A 13,155-nucleotide genomic window follows, 5' to 3' on the forward strand; every position below is an offset into this window, starting at 1 on the left:
GGTAGAATATTTGGATTTTTGTTAAAAAGCTGATGCCACACTGATAGCTGCCTCGAAAATATAATTTTTGAATTATGTAGAATATTTGAATATTACTTAAAAACCTGACGCAACACTGAATACCTGCCATGTAAATATAATATTTGAATTATGTAGAATATTTGAATGTTTGTTAGAAAGCTGACCCCACACTCAATAGCTGCCTTTATAATATCACAATGTCTGAATTCTGCTTCTGCTACAAACTGCTTATTTGGTCGAGCCATTCTGAAACAACAGAAACACACACACTAATGTTTTTATAAAGCAGTATAACATTAATTTAGTGCAATAATGAACACTCAATAGCTACCTTTATGATATAATAATGTTTGAATTATGTACAACATTTGATTGTCTGTTGCTTAAGAATTTAAAAAACAATGACTGTTATGATACAATACAGGATGATACAGGAAACAATAACATGCAAAATTTTTAAATTGTATTCACACTAATACCACAATGTAAAAATACCTAAGTAAAGAATCTGAGTATTTTTTTCCATCACAGCAGGTCAGTGATCAGTGTTTCAGTGAATAGTGTTTTATTTATGGCAGCCCGCCACATTAAAAACATCAACACCACGAAATGATTTTCTATTTTTGGAGCTGCGCACCTTTTTCGGTCGTGTCTAGAAGCTCTTTATTTGCACAATTCTCGCAAGATTTGTGTTCGTTATTTCTACTAAAATAATCAAACTTGCACGATCTTTCGCAGGTCTAGGGTTCCCTTCTAGACACGACCTTCTCTGTCTCTCTGTCAAACTAATGACAGCAGACTGTCTGTAAACAGCATAATGTTACACTCTGCAGTGTTTCACACAAAGACTTTATTTGTGTGGACACCCAGGTTTGGTTTGTCACCAATTTTGTCATTTTTATTTTTTAATCAGTCCAAGATGACGACGGTATCAGTGATTGATTAGTGATCAATGTGCCCTCCTCCCTCCCTCACCTGTTCACTCTGCTGTGAGAAGATCTCAAAGTTTCTCACAGAGAAACACAGACTCTCCCATTTTATGTATAGGCCTCCTTATAATATTATATTGTTTAATATTATAAGTGCATCTGGTTGGTGTCGATGTCATTAACCATCACGTTAGTTTTGACTGTTGTAATAAACTTTGTCATTAACAACAGTCTCCTCCACACGCGGCTTCTCTGCAATTGGTCTGTGCGTTTCCTGATCAGCTAAACCAGCGTCGGAAAGACTAGAATAGTTGCGCCAGTTAAAATAGAAGCGTCCCGTCAAAATTTAAAATCTATTAAGAATTTATTGGTTATAGGTCCATGTCCATATAGGACGGCGTGTGGGTCAGGACTCGGACCTCGGTCCGCCTGTTAGGGACCCCTGCTATATAGGATACTTACAGATGGTCTGGGTCCATCTGAAGATTAGCAATGAATGTTGAGTAAAAAGCACATAGCTGCACTGCCTTTTCCTGTCCCTGAGAGGAGAGGAGAGGAGAGGAGAGGAGAGGAGAGGAGAGGAGAGGAGAGGAGAGGAGAGGAGAGGAGAGGAGAGGAGACTTTAGCGCCATGTCTGGAAATCAGCAGTTTTCAGAGTCATGGTGTAACACTATAGTGTTCATGACTGACAGAAAAACACAGTCACATACCAGGTACAGGTCAGGTATATTTGTCGTAGCCTCTCAGTGTGGCTTAGCTGTGCAAAGCACACTCAAGTGTTGCTGTCAGTACCGCACTGCTTCGTTGACATGTGTCCTACTTCACATTTGGTCAAGACATATAGCTGCACTACCTGTTCCTGTCCCTCGGTCCATGTGGCTCTGGTTATGTGACGAGAGGAGAGGACACTATAAGACTGATGATGTAGACGGCCAACACAAACAACCCACAGTTATTTGTTGTCTGGAAATCAACAGTTTGCAGAGTCATGCTGTAACACTACAGTGTTTATGACTGAAAGAAAAACACAGTCGCATACGAGGTACAGGTCAGGCAGTTGTCAGGTGTATTCGTCGTAGCCTCTCAGTGTGGCTTAGCTGTGCAAAGCACGGTCAAATGTTGCTGGAGCCCTCCTTGATTTCTGTTTGTTGTTCATGAGTGTCAGAGCAAAACAGAAGGAGCAGTGACTGAACCTTTAAATGTTTTCACATTATAACTATTGCTCATACTAATGGTATGCACAATCTATGAACTGTAAAGTTGACTTACAGCATGTTTGACTCCAGCTCAAGATGACTGCTGATGTTGCTTGTTGCTTCATTGACATGTGTCCAACTTCACATCTTGTCAGAGCCTTGTGAGAGGAAGAGAAAAATGTTACACCATTGATGCATATAAAAAATCACAATACAGACAGTGTACATTACATGCTTATATACCACTAATACACAATAAAAAAGAGACACATATCATGCATGGGAGGAGGCTGTTCTTATTTACCTGGCACAGGTCGATTTATAGAGCAGATAGTAGTGGTGTGATCCTGTGAGTTTTGTCTCTCCATCTCTGGAACATGTTTGTTTCCTGTTAAGAACAAGTGCACAAACACAGATCAACACTCATTTACATGTTTACCTCTGCAAATGAAAATAATAAAAAAAAAATTTCAAGATGTTGTAAGTTATGTATGTTAATTATTTCATGTTTATAGATCAGTGGAAGAGAGAGATGACATTAACCAATGATGTACGTGGTCAGAATTTACTGTGTCCATAAGTATTACTATAAGTTATTGGCAGCATTCAAAGAATCAAAGAAAACAAACATAGTTACCCACCAGGTCCAGGTCATGCTCCAGGTCAAAAAATGGTGAAGCAGTGGCCTCTTGGTGTGCCGACTCTCACTCCCAGGTACATGGATGCTTTAGGTTAGCGGTGAGGACAGCAGTGGCGGGTTGCTGGATTCCATCTCCTCATGCACTGTGCTAAGACCAGGGGTGTATTCTAGGTTTAGTGAAAAATCTCAGTTAGTTAATCTTGACATAAGTAAAACTCTGGATTACGAGTGGGTCATTTACAATGGAAACTATTTATTTTCTAGGTGGACCTTGTTCAGGTGGCTAAAATATGTTTTGTTACTGACCTTGTCCACAGTAGTACACTGCTAGCTTCCCTAATGGTGCTCCTCTCTGCTTGTCCCAATTGGGGGTGTGCTGTCTCAAATTCACTGTACTTAATACACTGACTATAGATAAGGTCCTCACATAACCCCACTTCAAATAAACTGAATGATCCCTTTAAAAGCTATTAAAATTGTTTTAAAGGCACTTGGCTTTTTTGTTTACCAACAAATAGTATATCAACATGTTTTGTGAGAAAATGCAGTTTAAGCCTCCCGACCTAAACAGTGGGCCCTGAGAACCAGGGTTGGGGAACACTGGCATACACCACATTTGTGACCTGCGGTGAGATTAAATCTCTAATTGGATGGCCCTTTCCTGAGGCTCCGTTAAAAATAAAAAGTAAATGGTTGAGCAGCCATGGATCGTCACCTGACCTCTTCTTATCCAGTGCTGTATGCACCAATAATTATTCAGCACACCTATATCTCAGGTGAGGTGATAATATCTAGAAGATATCAAATTGAGAAGAGGTCAGGATAACGATCCAAAATCACACACACAATAAAACCTTTATGGGGGGTTATGGAAGAAAAAAACTGTATCCTCTTAAAAAAACAAATAAATCCCTAAAATATAAATGCAAAGAAAAGAAATTATTATTAAAAAAAAAATAGAATAAATGTAAAATAAATAAATAAATAAATAAATAATGGAGACTAAGTCCTAATTGAAAAAAAACCTTCAGTATTAAATAAAATTTATAAAAGAAGGGACAAAAAAAAAAAAAAAAAAAAAAAAAAAAGCATGTCCTACTGTGTCAGGGTAGCTTTTTGATGAGAAAGAGCAAGAGTCAAATAACTGGTTACTGATAGCTTGGCTCCATCTGCTGGACAAAAAGAGTCTCTGCACGGCCTATCAAGTGAACGGTCAAACAATTCAGCAGCACATGGAGAGTCAGTTTACAGCCTCTGCAAAGCCTCTAAAGCAATAGTAAAATAAAATATCATAATTATTTTCTAAAAGAGAGTCACAAAAGATGAAATTAGTCCAGAGAATTTGAATTTTGAAGCCATATGGCTCACAGAATAAAGAAAAAATGTCTTTATAACTTCGGCTATTGTGCTGTTTCACCTCCTTTGTGGCAGTCCTTTCACCTTGCTGGGGGACGCAGCTTGCACCGACTCAGGTCTTCACTTACACCAGACCATTCTGAAATACAGAGAAAAGGCCTGGTGTCAATGTAATAAACCCAAATAATATCGAAAGGAAGGCATTCAGAACCAAAAATTAGAGCAAAACTGTCTTCAAAATCACTATTAACAGTAAAAAAAATAATAACAATATTGACGGTGAAATACACCTCAAGTAATAAAACAAACCTTAACTACCAACTCTCAGGAACGGTCAGAAGGTCACATTGCTTCAAAAACTGCTCATTCTTACAAAAGAGGATGGACCCCTGAAGGAATTTAGGGTCGAGTTAAATAGGATACTAGAGATACTAGAAAAGCAATTTCTAAAGAAATTACCGCTGTGAATGCAACAAGCTGAAGCCAAGCTGCAATGCTGCATTGGCTTGCTGCAACAATATGCCTGACGCCACACTGAACAGCTGCGTGAATTATATAAGAAGGTTTGAATTATGTATAATATTTGAATATTAGTTAGAAAGGCTGACACCACACTGAATAGCTACCTTTAAAATATAATAAAGTTTGAATTACGTGGAATTTTTGAATGTTTGTAGAATGACTGATACCACACTGAATAGCTGCCTTTTTAAGGTAATATTTGAATTAGGTAGAATATTTGGATTTTTGTTAAAAAGCTGATGCCACACTGATAGCTGCCTCGAAAATATAATTTTTGAATTATGTAGAATATTTGAATATTACTTAAAAACCTGACGCAACACTGAATACCTGCCATGTAAATATAATATTTGAATTATGTAGAATATTTGAATGTTTGTTAGAAAGCTGACCCCACACTCAATAGCTGCCTTTATAATATCACAATGTTTGAATTCTGCTTCTGCTACAAACTGCTTATTTGGTCGAGCCATTCTGAAACAACAGAAACACACACACTAATGTTTTTATAAAGCAGTATAACATTAATTTAGTGCAATAATGGAACACTCAATAGCTACCTTTATGATATAATAATGTTTGAATTATGTACAACATTTGACTGTCTGTTGCTTAAGAATTTAAAAAACAATGACTGTTATGATACAATACAGGATGATACAGGAAACAATAACATGCAAAATTTTTAAATTGTATTCACACTAATACCACAATGTAAAAATACCTAAGTAAAGAATCTGAGTATTTTTTTCCATCACAGCAGGTCAGTGATCAGTGTTTCAGTGAATAGTGTTTTATTTATGGCAGCCCGCCACATAAAAAACATCAACACCACGATATGATTTTCTATTTTTGGAGCTGCGCACCTTTTTCAGTCGTGTCTAGAAGCTCTAACTCTTTATTTGCACAATTCTCGCAAGATTTGTGTTCGTTATTTCTACTAAAATAATCAAACTTGCACGATTTTTCGCAGGTCTAGGGTTCCCTTCTAGACACGACCCTCTCTGTCTCTCTGTCAAACTAATGACAGCAGACTGTCTGTAAACAGCATGATGTTACACTCTGCAGTGTTTCACACAAAGACCTGTTCACTCTGCTGTGAGAAGATCTCAAAGTTTCTCACAGAGAAACACAGACTCTCCCGTTTTACGTATAGGCCTCCTTATACGGTTGTTTAATTTTATAAGTGCATCTGGTTGGTGTCGATGAGGAGAGGAGAGGAGAGGAGAGGAGAGGTAAGGAGAGGAGAGGAGAGGAGAGGAAACTTTAGCGCCATGTCTGGAAATCAGCAGTTTTCAGAGTCAAGACATATAGCTGCACTACCTGTTCCTGTCTCTCGGATATAAAAAAGCACAATACAGACAGTGTACATTACATGCTTATATACCACTAATACACAATAAAAAAGAGACACATATCATGCATGGGAGGAGGCTGTTCTTATTTACCTGGCACAGGTCGATTTATAGAGCAGATAGTAGTGGTGTGTTCCTGTGAGTTTTGTCTCTCCATCTCTGGAACATGTTTGTTTCCTGTTAAGAACAAGTGCACAAACAGAGATCAACACTCATTTACATGTTTACCTCTGCAAATGAAAATAATAAAAAAAAAAAATCAAGATGCTGTAAGTTATGTATGTTAATTATTTCATGTTTATAGATCAGTGGAAGAGAGAGATGACATTAACCAATGATGTATGTGGTCAAAATTTACTGTGTCCATAAGTATAACTATAAGTTATTGGCAGCATTCAAAGAATCAAAGAAAACAAACATAGTTACCCACCAGGTCCAGGTCGTGCTCCAGGTCAAATAATGGTGAAGCAGTGGCCTCTTGGTGTGCCGACTCCCACTCCCAGGTACATGGATGCTTTAGGTTAGCGGTGAGGACAGCAGTGGCGGATTGCTGGACTCCATCTCCTCATGCACTGTGCTAAGACCAGGGGTGTATTCTAGGTTTAGTGAAAAATCTCAGTTAGTTAATCTTGACGTAAGTAAAACTCTGGATTACCAGTGGGCCATTTACAATGGAAAATAATTATTTTCTAGGTGGACCTTGTTCAGGTGGCTAAAATATGTTTTGTTACTGACCTTGTCCACAGTAATACACTGCTAGCTTCCCTAATGGTGCTCCTCTCTGCTTGTCCCAATTGGGGGTGTGCTGTCTCAAATTCACTGTACTTAATACACTGACTATAGATAAGGTCCTCACATAACCCCACTTCAAATAAGCTGAATGATCCCTTTAAAAGCTATTAAAATTGTTTTAAAGGCACTTGGCTTTTTTGTTTACCAACAAATAGTATATCAACATGTTTTGTGAGAAAATGCAGTTTAAGCCTCCCGACCTTAACATGGCATTAGACTAACTTATGCAACTTCAACAAAGCATGACATTAGGACTAACTTCTGCAACTTCAAGAAAGCAGACTGACATAAAAGAAACATTTACACTTTTTAGGTCTGCCTTTATTTACTTCAACTGCAGTGGGATGAATTTATTACAGTAAAACAATTAAATTTCTTAAAGGGATGCTTCAGCATCATGTTCACTGTAAATGCTGTAGTGTAAGTGTCATTCAGTGTGCCTGATGTACAATTCACATAGGCATCACTAACTATAGCCAGAAAATTTTGCACAAAACTTTGAGTGTGCCTTATGCTCACTGCCAACTAGTATTTCCACCATACTGCCAGCAGTAATAATAGCACTAAATGTATCATTGAAGTTGTGCATGTGTGCGTGTGTCTGTGTGTCCGTGCACGTGTGTGTGCGTGCATGCACTATTGTGCATGTTTGTATGTGTATGGGTGAGTGTGTGCGTGTCTGTGTGTCTTGCTTACACATTGGATGCATGTTCACTCATAGCTGCTGGCCATAGCAGCCATTGAATATCTAGCTCTAAGGCTAATATCCATCACTGCCTACTGCCATTTTTATTGTCAGCCATTTTGTTCTTCTCTCACTTACACCCCTTCTCAGATTCAGACTTCAGTGTTCTCTCAGCATACACAAATTGCACATCAGATTGTAGGAAAAGCTGTGCCGGTAGCAACATGTGACCACAGAAACAAAAGGACTTATAGTTTTGGCTCAGCAAGGTCAAAAAGGACAAGTTTTCCAACCAACTGCCCCATTCACTCCCATATTAACTCAGATTAAGACCTTCAGGAGAAAAGCAGATGACCCCAGTTCTTTAAATCGTTGGTGTGACCACATATTTGGCACCACAAGAATAAAATTTACACGGCTGTGTTCGCAGTCTTCTCTTCTCGCTCAACATGTGTTTGGTTTGGCTGTGGGACTTAGGGTCTGTCACTCAGAGGCAGTAGTTCGAGAGGCAGATTTTCATCAAATGCATGTCTTGCCTACACAGTGGATACATGTCCACCCACAATTGCTGGGCAGAAATTGTCAAAGCTGATTGTGATTGGTTTAACTGAATGTCTGGCTCTAAGTCTAATATACATGGCTGCCTACTACCATTGTTCTTCTGTCCCATTTAAGGCAGCTAAACACAGTCCACAGTCAAATAATGTACTCTGTTGTTACTTTGAGTTCAGATTTTACTTCACTCACCACTCAAGCGCAGCCTCCAAACGTATTTCTCTTTGCCTAGAAACAATATTAGTCTCATCTTATGTATCTCAGTTTATCTGTGTGTATGTCTGCTCAAACTATGCAGCACCAGTTATGACTGCTTTTATCCGTAGGTTTGCAAGAAAGTACATTCATAATAAATATTCAAATTCTAGGTACTTCTACACACACTACATTAAGCAAAAGTTCACACATAACCAACAATCTTTACGTAATAAAGCTATCAGCTAATAATTGTCAAATAAAAACACAATCACATGAGACATAATTAAACATAAACACAACAATTAGCCTATATATACCTTAGCTGACTTAATGCTTAAGTATACTGAATATAAGATTCAGTCTTTCCCTCAAGATGCCCTTTGCTTTATTTATTTATTTTATTTAATATTTACTGTCACACTGTCTCTCCTCCTCTCTCTCACCTGTGGTTTGTGCTTTACTGAAGCTAGGGCTACATTCATACACACAGAGGAACGGGGGGAGACAGGCGCTTGTTACTGCAGATATGTTACTGCAGCTAACAGGCAGCACCAAGTTAGCTAGCTCAACTGTCATGACAAGAAATTTGCTCTTCGCTCACCGCCAGGTAGGGCGCAGAGGCGCTGAGCGGACGCGGAGGAGCTCAGGTATACGTCATCGAGAAGTGCGAGCTATTCACCGTTGCTAGGCAACACAAAACGCTACTTGTCACTCCGGAAAGAAAAGGACCTGGAGGAAAAAGCAGACTCCCCTTTTGCAAAAACTAACCACAGCTCTATGTAACAACATGATAGGATTTACTGTTGCTGAGCTAAAGGACAGTTTATATAGCTATGAAGCACTGATCCTGTCACTGTGTCTGCCTGGAATAGCGAACGTACACAAACAGCTAAACTAACGTTAGCATTGTATTTAGCTTAACGGTAGCTCGTAAACTCTGCCTAATCACAAGCCTGGTAGCCCGATCTGACTACTGACATTTCGCCAAGCAATACTCTTCCTGCCGAGATCGTGGTATCATGTGTTATACAGTTCGGGGAACTCGGAAACACAGAGAATGAGTTTTTCTTCCATTTTCTCTCCCTCCTCTATTTGTATGTGTCGCTTTTGGCTACGTCACATTCAGCTGTTATCTCATTGGTTGCGCTTTGAAAGGTCAGCACAGGTCAAAGTTGAACTTTGGGCGCAGCGCTGAGCGGCACATCCCAGCGGTGCGCCATGCCAAGGGTAGCGGTGCCGCTAGGTCGGGCGCCACCGCTCTCTCCATAGGAAAATATGGGACAGCCAGCGCAAAGCGTTTTTACCGTTGATCATGTGTAGGGGTTTTTAAACCGCCGGATTTCGACGCACCGCCCTCTCCCGCCCCTCCCCCTGACCGCCTATCGACCGAGGCTTCATTTCTTGTTCGTATTTATCGATTATCATGCCAATTTACTGTCAGTTTACATATTTCTGACTATTTAACTGCTGTTTTTTGACATTAAAGAGACAGGAACGGAGACCCACAGCCACTCACCTCAACAGACGCGGGAGAAGTTAATGGTCCGACGACGTCACACAGCCAAGTCAAGTCGAGGTGCCTTCATGGACACTCGGAAATTCCACCGTTAGACACTGAAAACTTACAAAATGGCACTAAAATGTGTGTGTGTTTTTTGTTTTTTTTTTTCGAATGTATTGCATTATGCACATTGTACAGCTACATTATTAGTACCATTTGTATGATGTAGTTTATATGGCAAAGTTCAAATTTAAGCTTGCAAATGTTTTGATATAACTGGTTTGAGAAATTGTCTGCCAATTCCCTTTCATACATCCTAATTTTAGTTTCCAATTCCTTTATCTTTCTCATGTCCTCTCTTTTCTTTTTAGATGCATATGCTATAATTTTCCCTTGAATATAAGCTTTAGATGATTTCCACTCTGTTGATCTCCTGCCTGAGCTGCCTGTATTTAATTCAAAAAAAGACTGTAATTCTTCTTTTAATAATAAGTTAAAAGCCTCATTAGATAATAGTGACGCATTCAATCTCCATCTACCTCTTCTCTCTGTGTCATTATTTAATATCAATTCCCAGCTCTACAGCTGCATGGTCAGATAGAGCCATTGGATTAATTTTACAATATGCAACTTGCTTGGTTATATTGTTTGATATTAAAAACATATCAATTCTCGAGTATGATTTGTAACTGAGAGAAAAAAGTATATTCTCTTTTTCGTGGGTTTGTCAACTGCCAAATATCCACTAGAGTATTATCCTCACTCAACATGTGTATAGCTGCTCTATCTTTAGGTATCCAAGATGGGCCCCTAAAAGTACTTCGATCTATAAATGGATCCCAGACTTGATTAAAATCTCCTGCTAGAATTACATCACCCTCCATTTCTCCCAAAATTTTATTTACTTGATGAAAAAAGTTTGGGTTACACTGGTGGTTGGTGCATAAATATTGCACAAAATAATATTTTTGCCATCTATATTAGCCTGTAAACAAATCATTCTACCCTCTTTATCCTTTATCTGTCTAACCAATTTAAAGCCATATTTTTATGTATAAGTATAACCACCCCATTGCGTTTACTGGAAAATGAACTATCAAAAACATGTCCTACCCATCCAAATTTTGGTTTCAGAGTTTCCTCTGACTTAAAATGTGACTCTTGAATAAATGCAACATCGGCCTTATTGTGTTTAAGATAAGATATTTTCCCTCTTTTTGCAGGACTTCCACAACCTTTTATATTCCAGCTGATAATTGTAACATAATTTCTAGCCATTTAATATGACAATAAACAAAAACACAATGCCCTGAGAGAAAAAAAACAAACAAACAAGGTCCTCCCAACTGCTCGTTGCTAATGACAGCCTGTGTAAGCCGACCCACCCGCATCACATTCTCTCATGATCTACCTGTCCCTTGATCCTCAGTCCAGTTGAAAATAAATATGTATCCCGTACATGTTTCAAGCGTTGTTGCAATTCTGGTTGATAAAGTGTTCAGCCTCCTCCACGCTTGTAAAATGATGGCTCTTGCCCTTCCATGTGAATCTCAGCGTGGCGGGGAAGGCCAGTGTGTATCTCACATTGTGTTGCTGTAGTGCCTTCTACGTGGTCAGGAACTCCTTCCTCTTCTCCGCTAACTCCTTGGTTAGATCAAGAAATATCAACAGCCTTTGTCCATCCCATTTCACTCCTCATGTCTTGGCTGCAGCTCTCAATACCTTCTCGCAGGCGGAAGCCAGAAAGCAGATCAGTATGGGTCTGGGCAGCTGGTCCTCATTCGGCATCGGGGCTAGCATTTGGTGCATTTGTTCAATTTTAAACTCCGCCTCAGGGTTTATCCCTAGCCCTTTGCTCAGAACTTTTTTGACACATTCCTCCAAAGTGCCATTTGTCCAATATGTCTCCACCAGTCTCACCAATCTTATGTTGTTTCTTTTGCAGTGATTCTCCAGGATTTGCACACGGTCCCATAGCATATCCACCTTTTTCCCCATGGTACTAGTGTTTGTCACAAGGCCCTCAGTCGTGTCCTCCAGCTGGGAGATTCGCTCCTCCGCCTCCTCCACTCGTACCTGTAGCCCGCTGATAGAGTTTTTCAGCTCAGTGGTGGTTTCTTTAATGGTCACTACATCAGCAGCTACTTCTGTCAGTTTAGTACTCAGTTTTACGGTGGCCGACAAGTGCAAACCCGCTGCATATACAGACAGGCGCTGCAAATACAGAAACGCGCTGCATATAAGAAAACAGATGCAAAAGGAAAACGCTGCAAATACAGAAACGCGCTGCATATACAGAAATGTGCTGCAAATACAGAAACGCTGCATAAACAGAAACGTGCTGCAAATACAGAAACGCGCTGCATATAGGAAAGCAGATGCAAAACGAAAACGCTGCAAATACAGAAACGCGCTGCAAATGAGAAAACAAATGCAAAAAGAAAACACCGCATATACAGAAACGCGCTGCAAATGAGAAAACAAATGCAAAACGAAAACGCCGCATATACAGTCACACAACGGAAGTGCTCCAGGCCTCTAGGGGCAGTGCTGAGCTTTCCCCCGAGAGACAGACAACGGACGAATCAACCTGCGGAGGAGAGGAATAGGCCTACGTGAGAAGTAGAAAGTTATTGGTGAGAGGAAAATTGGAGGTGGGAGAGGCAAAAAATCAGAAAATGTAAATCCGACAAACAAACAAAAATGTAAAAATGTAAATCAGCTGCACTTTCATAATACAGTAAAAGATGAGGGCCACATGTGGAAAAAAGAAAGAAAGAAAAAGAAAAAAGAATACGTACTTTTTCATGTAGCCTCTCCCGCCTCCAATTTTCCTCTCACCAATAACTTTCTACTTCTCACATAGGCCTATTCCTTTTTTTTTTTTTTTTTTTTTTTTTTTTTTTTTAGTTTAAAAAACAGTTACGGGATGTTTATTCTTCATAATTACGTTTCCCCTTTCAGGATTTTTTTTTATTTTATTTTTATTTTTTTTAAAACAAACTTTATTGTCATGTTGAAGACAAGGAAAGGAAACATGACATTATATAAGCAACATGACAACACTCATACATAAAACAACAGTAAAGTACAGGGAGTGCATAATACATAACAGACAGTAAGGATTTTATCTAGTAATATGTGCCATAATATTTTCACGTAGGCCTGCAGCACCTGTCTGTATATGCAGCGCGTTTGCACTTGTCGGCCACCGTACAGTTTGGTTATTTCAGCAAAAAATTTTTCAATGCTTATTTTCTGTTCTGCAGCTTCGTCGGGAGACTTGTCCTCATTAGCAGCTAGCTTGTTCCGAGTAGCTATGTGGCCCATATCCTTAAAATATTTCGACGTTGTCGCCATTTCTCACCGCCAAAAATGTAGTCAAAGTACTAAGAACTTTTTTGG

At 39.3% G+C, this 13,155-nt stretch overlaps 1 long non-coding RNA gene across 1 annotated transcript; it reads right to left on the reverse strand.

The window, feature by feature from the left end:
- Positions 1 to 1,374: 1,374 nt before the first annotated feature.
- Positions 1,375 to 6,605, reverse strand: LOC146327326 (uncharacterized). The gene is made up of 6 exons (XR_014769958.1): positions 6,450 to 6,605; positions 6,113 to 6,196; positions 2,220 to 2,304; positions 1,990 to 2,091; positions 1,661 to 1,831; positions 1,375 to 1,489 (listed from the first exon to the last, which is right to left on the reverse strand). It is a non-coding gene; the product is annotated as an uncharacterized LOC146327326 (long non-coding RNA).
- Positions 6,606 to 13,155: the final 6,550 nt, after the last annotated feature.

The sequence above is a fragment of the Lutjanus erythropterus genome, chromosome 4 (genome assembly GCF_056507025.1).
Source record: "Lutjanus erythropterus isolate fLutEry1 chromosome 4, fLutEry1.hap2, whole genome shotgun sequence".
Classification (NCBI taxonomy): domain Eukaryota; kingdom Metazoa; phylum Chordata; class Actinopteri; order Lutjaniformes; family Lutjanidae; genus Lutjanus; species Lutjanus erythropterus.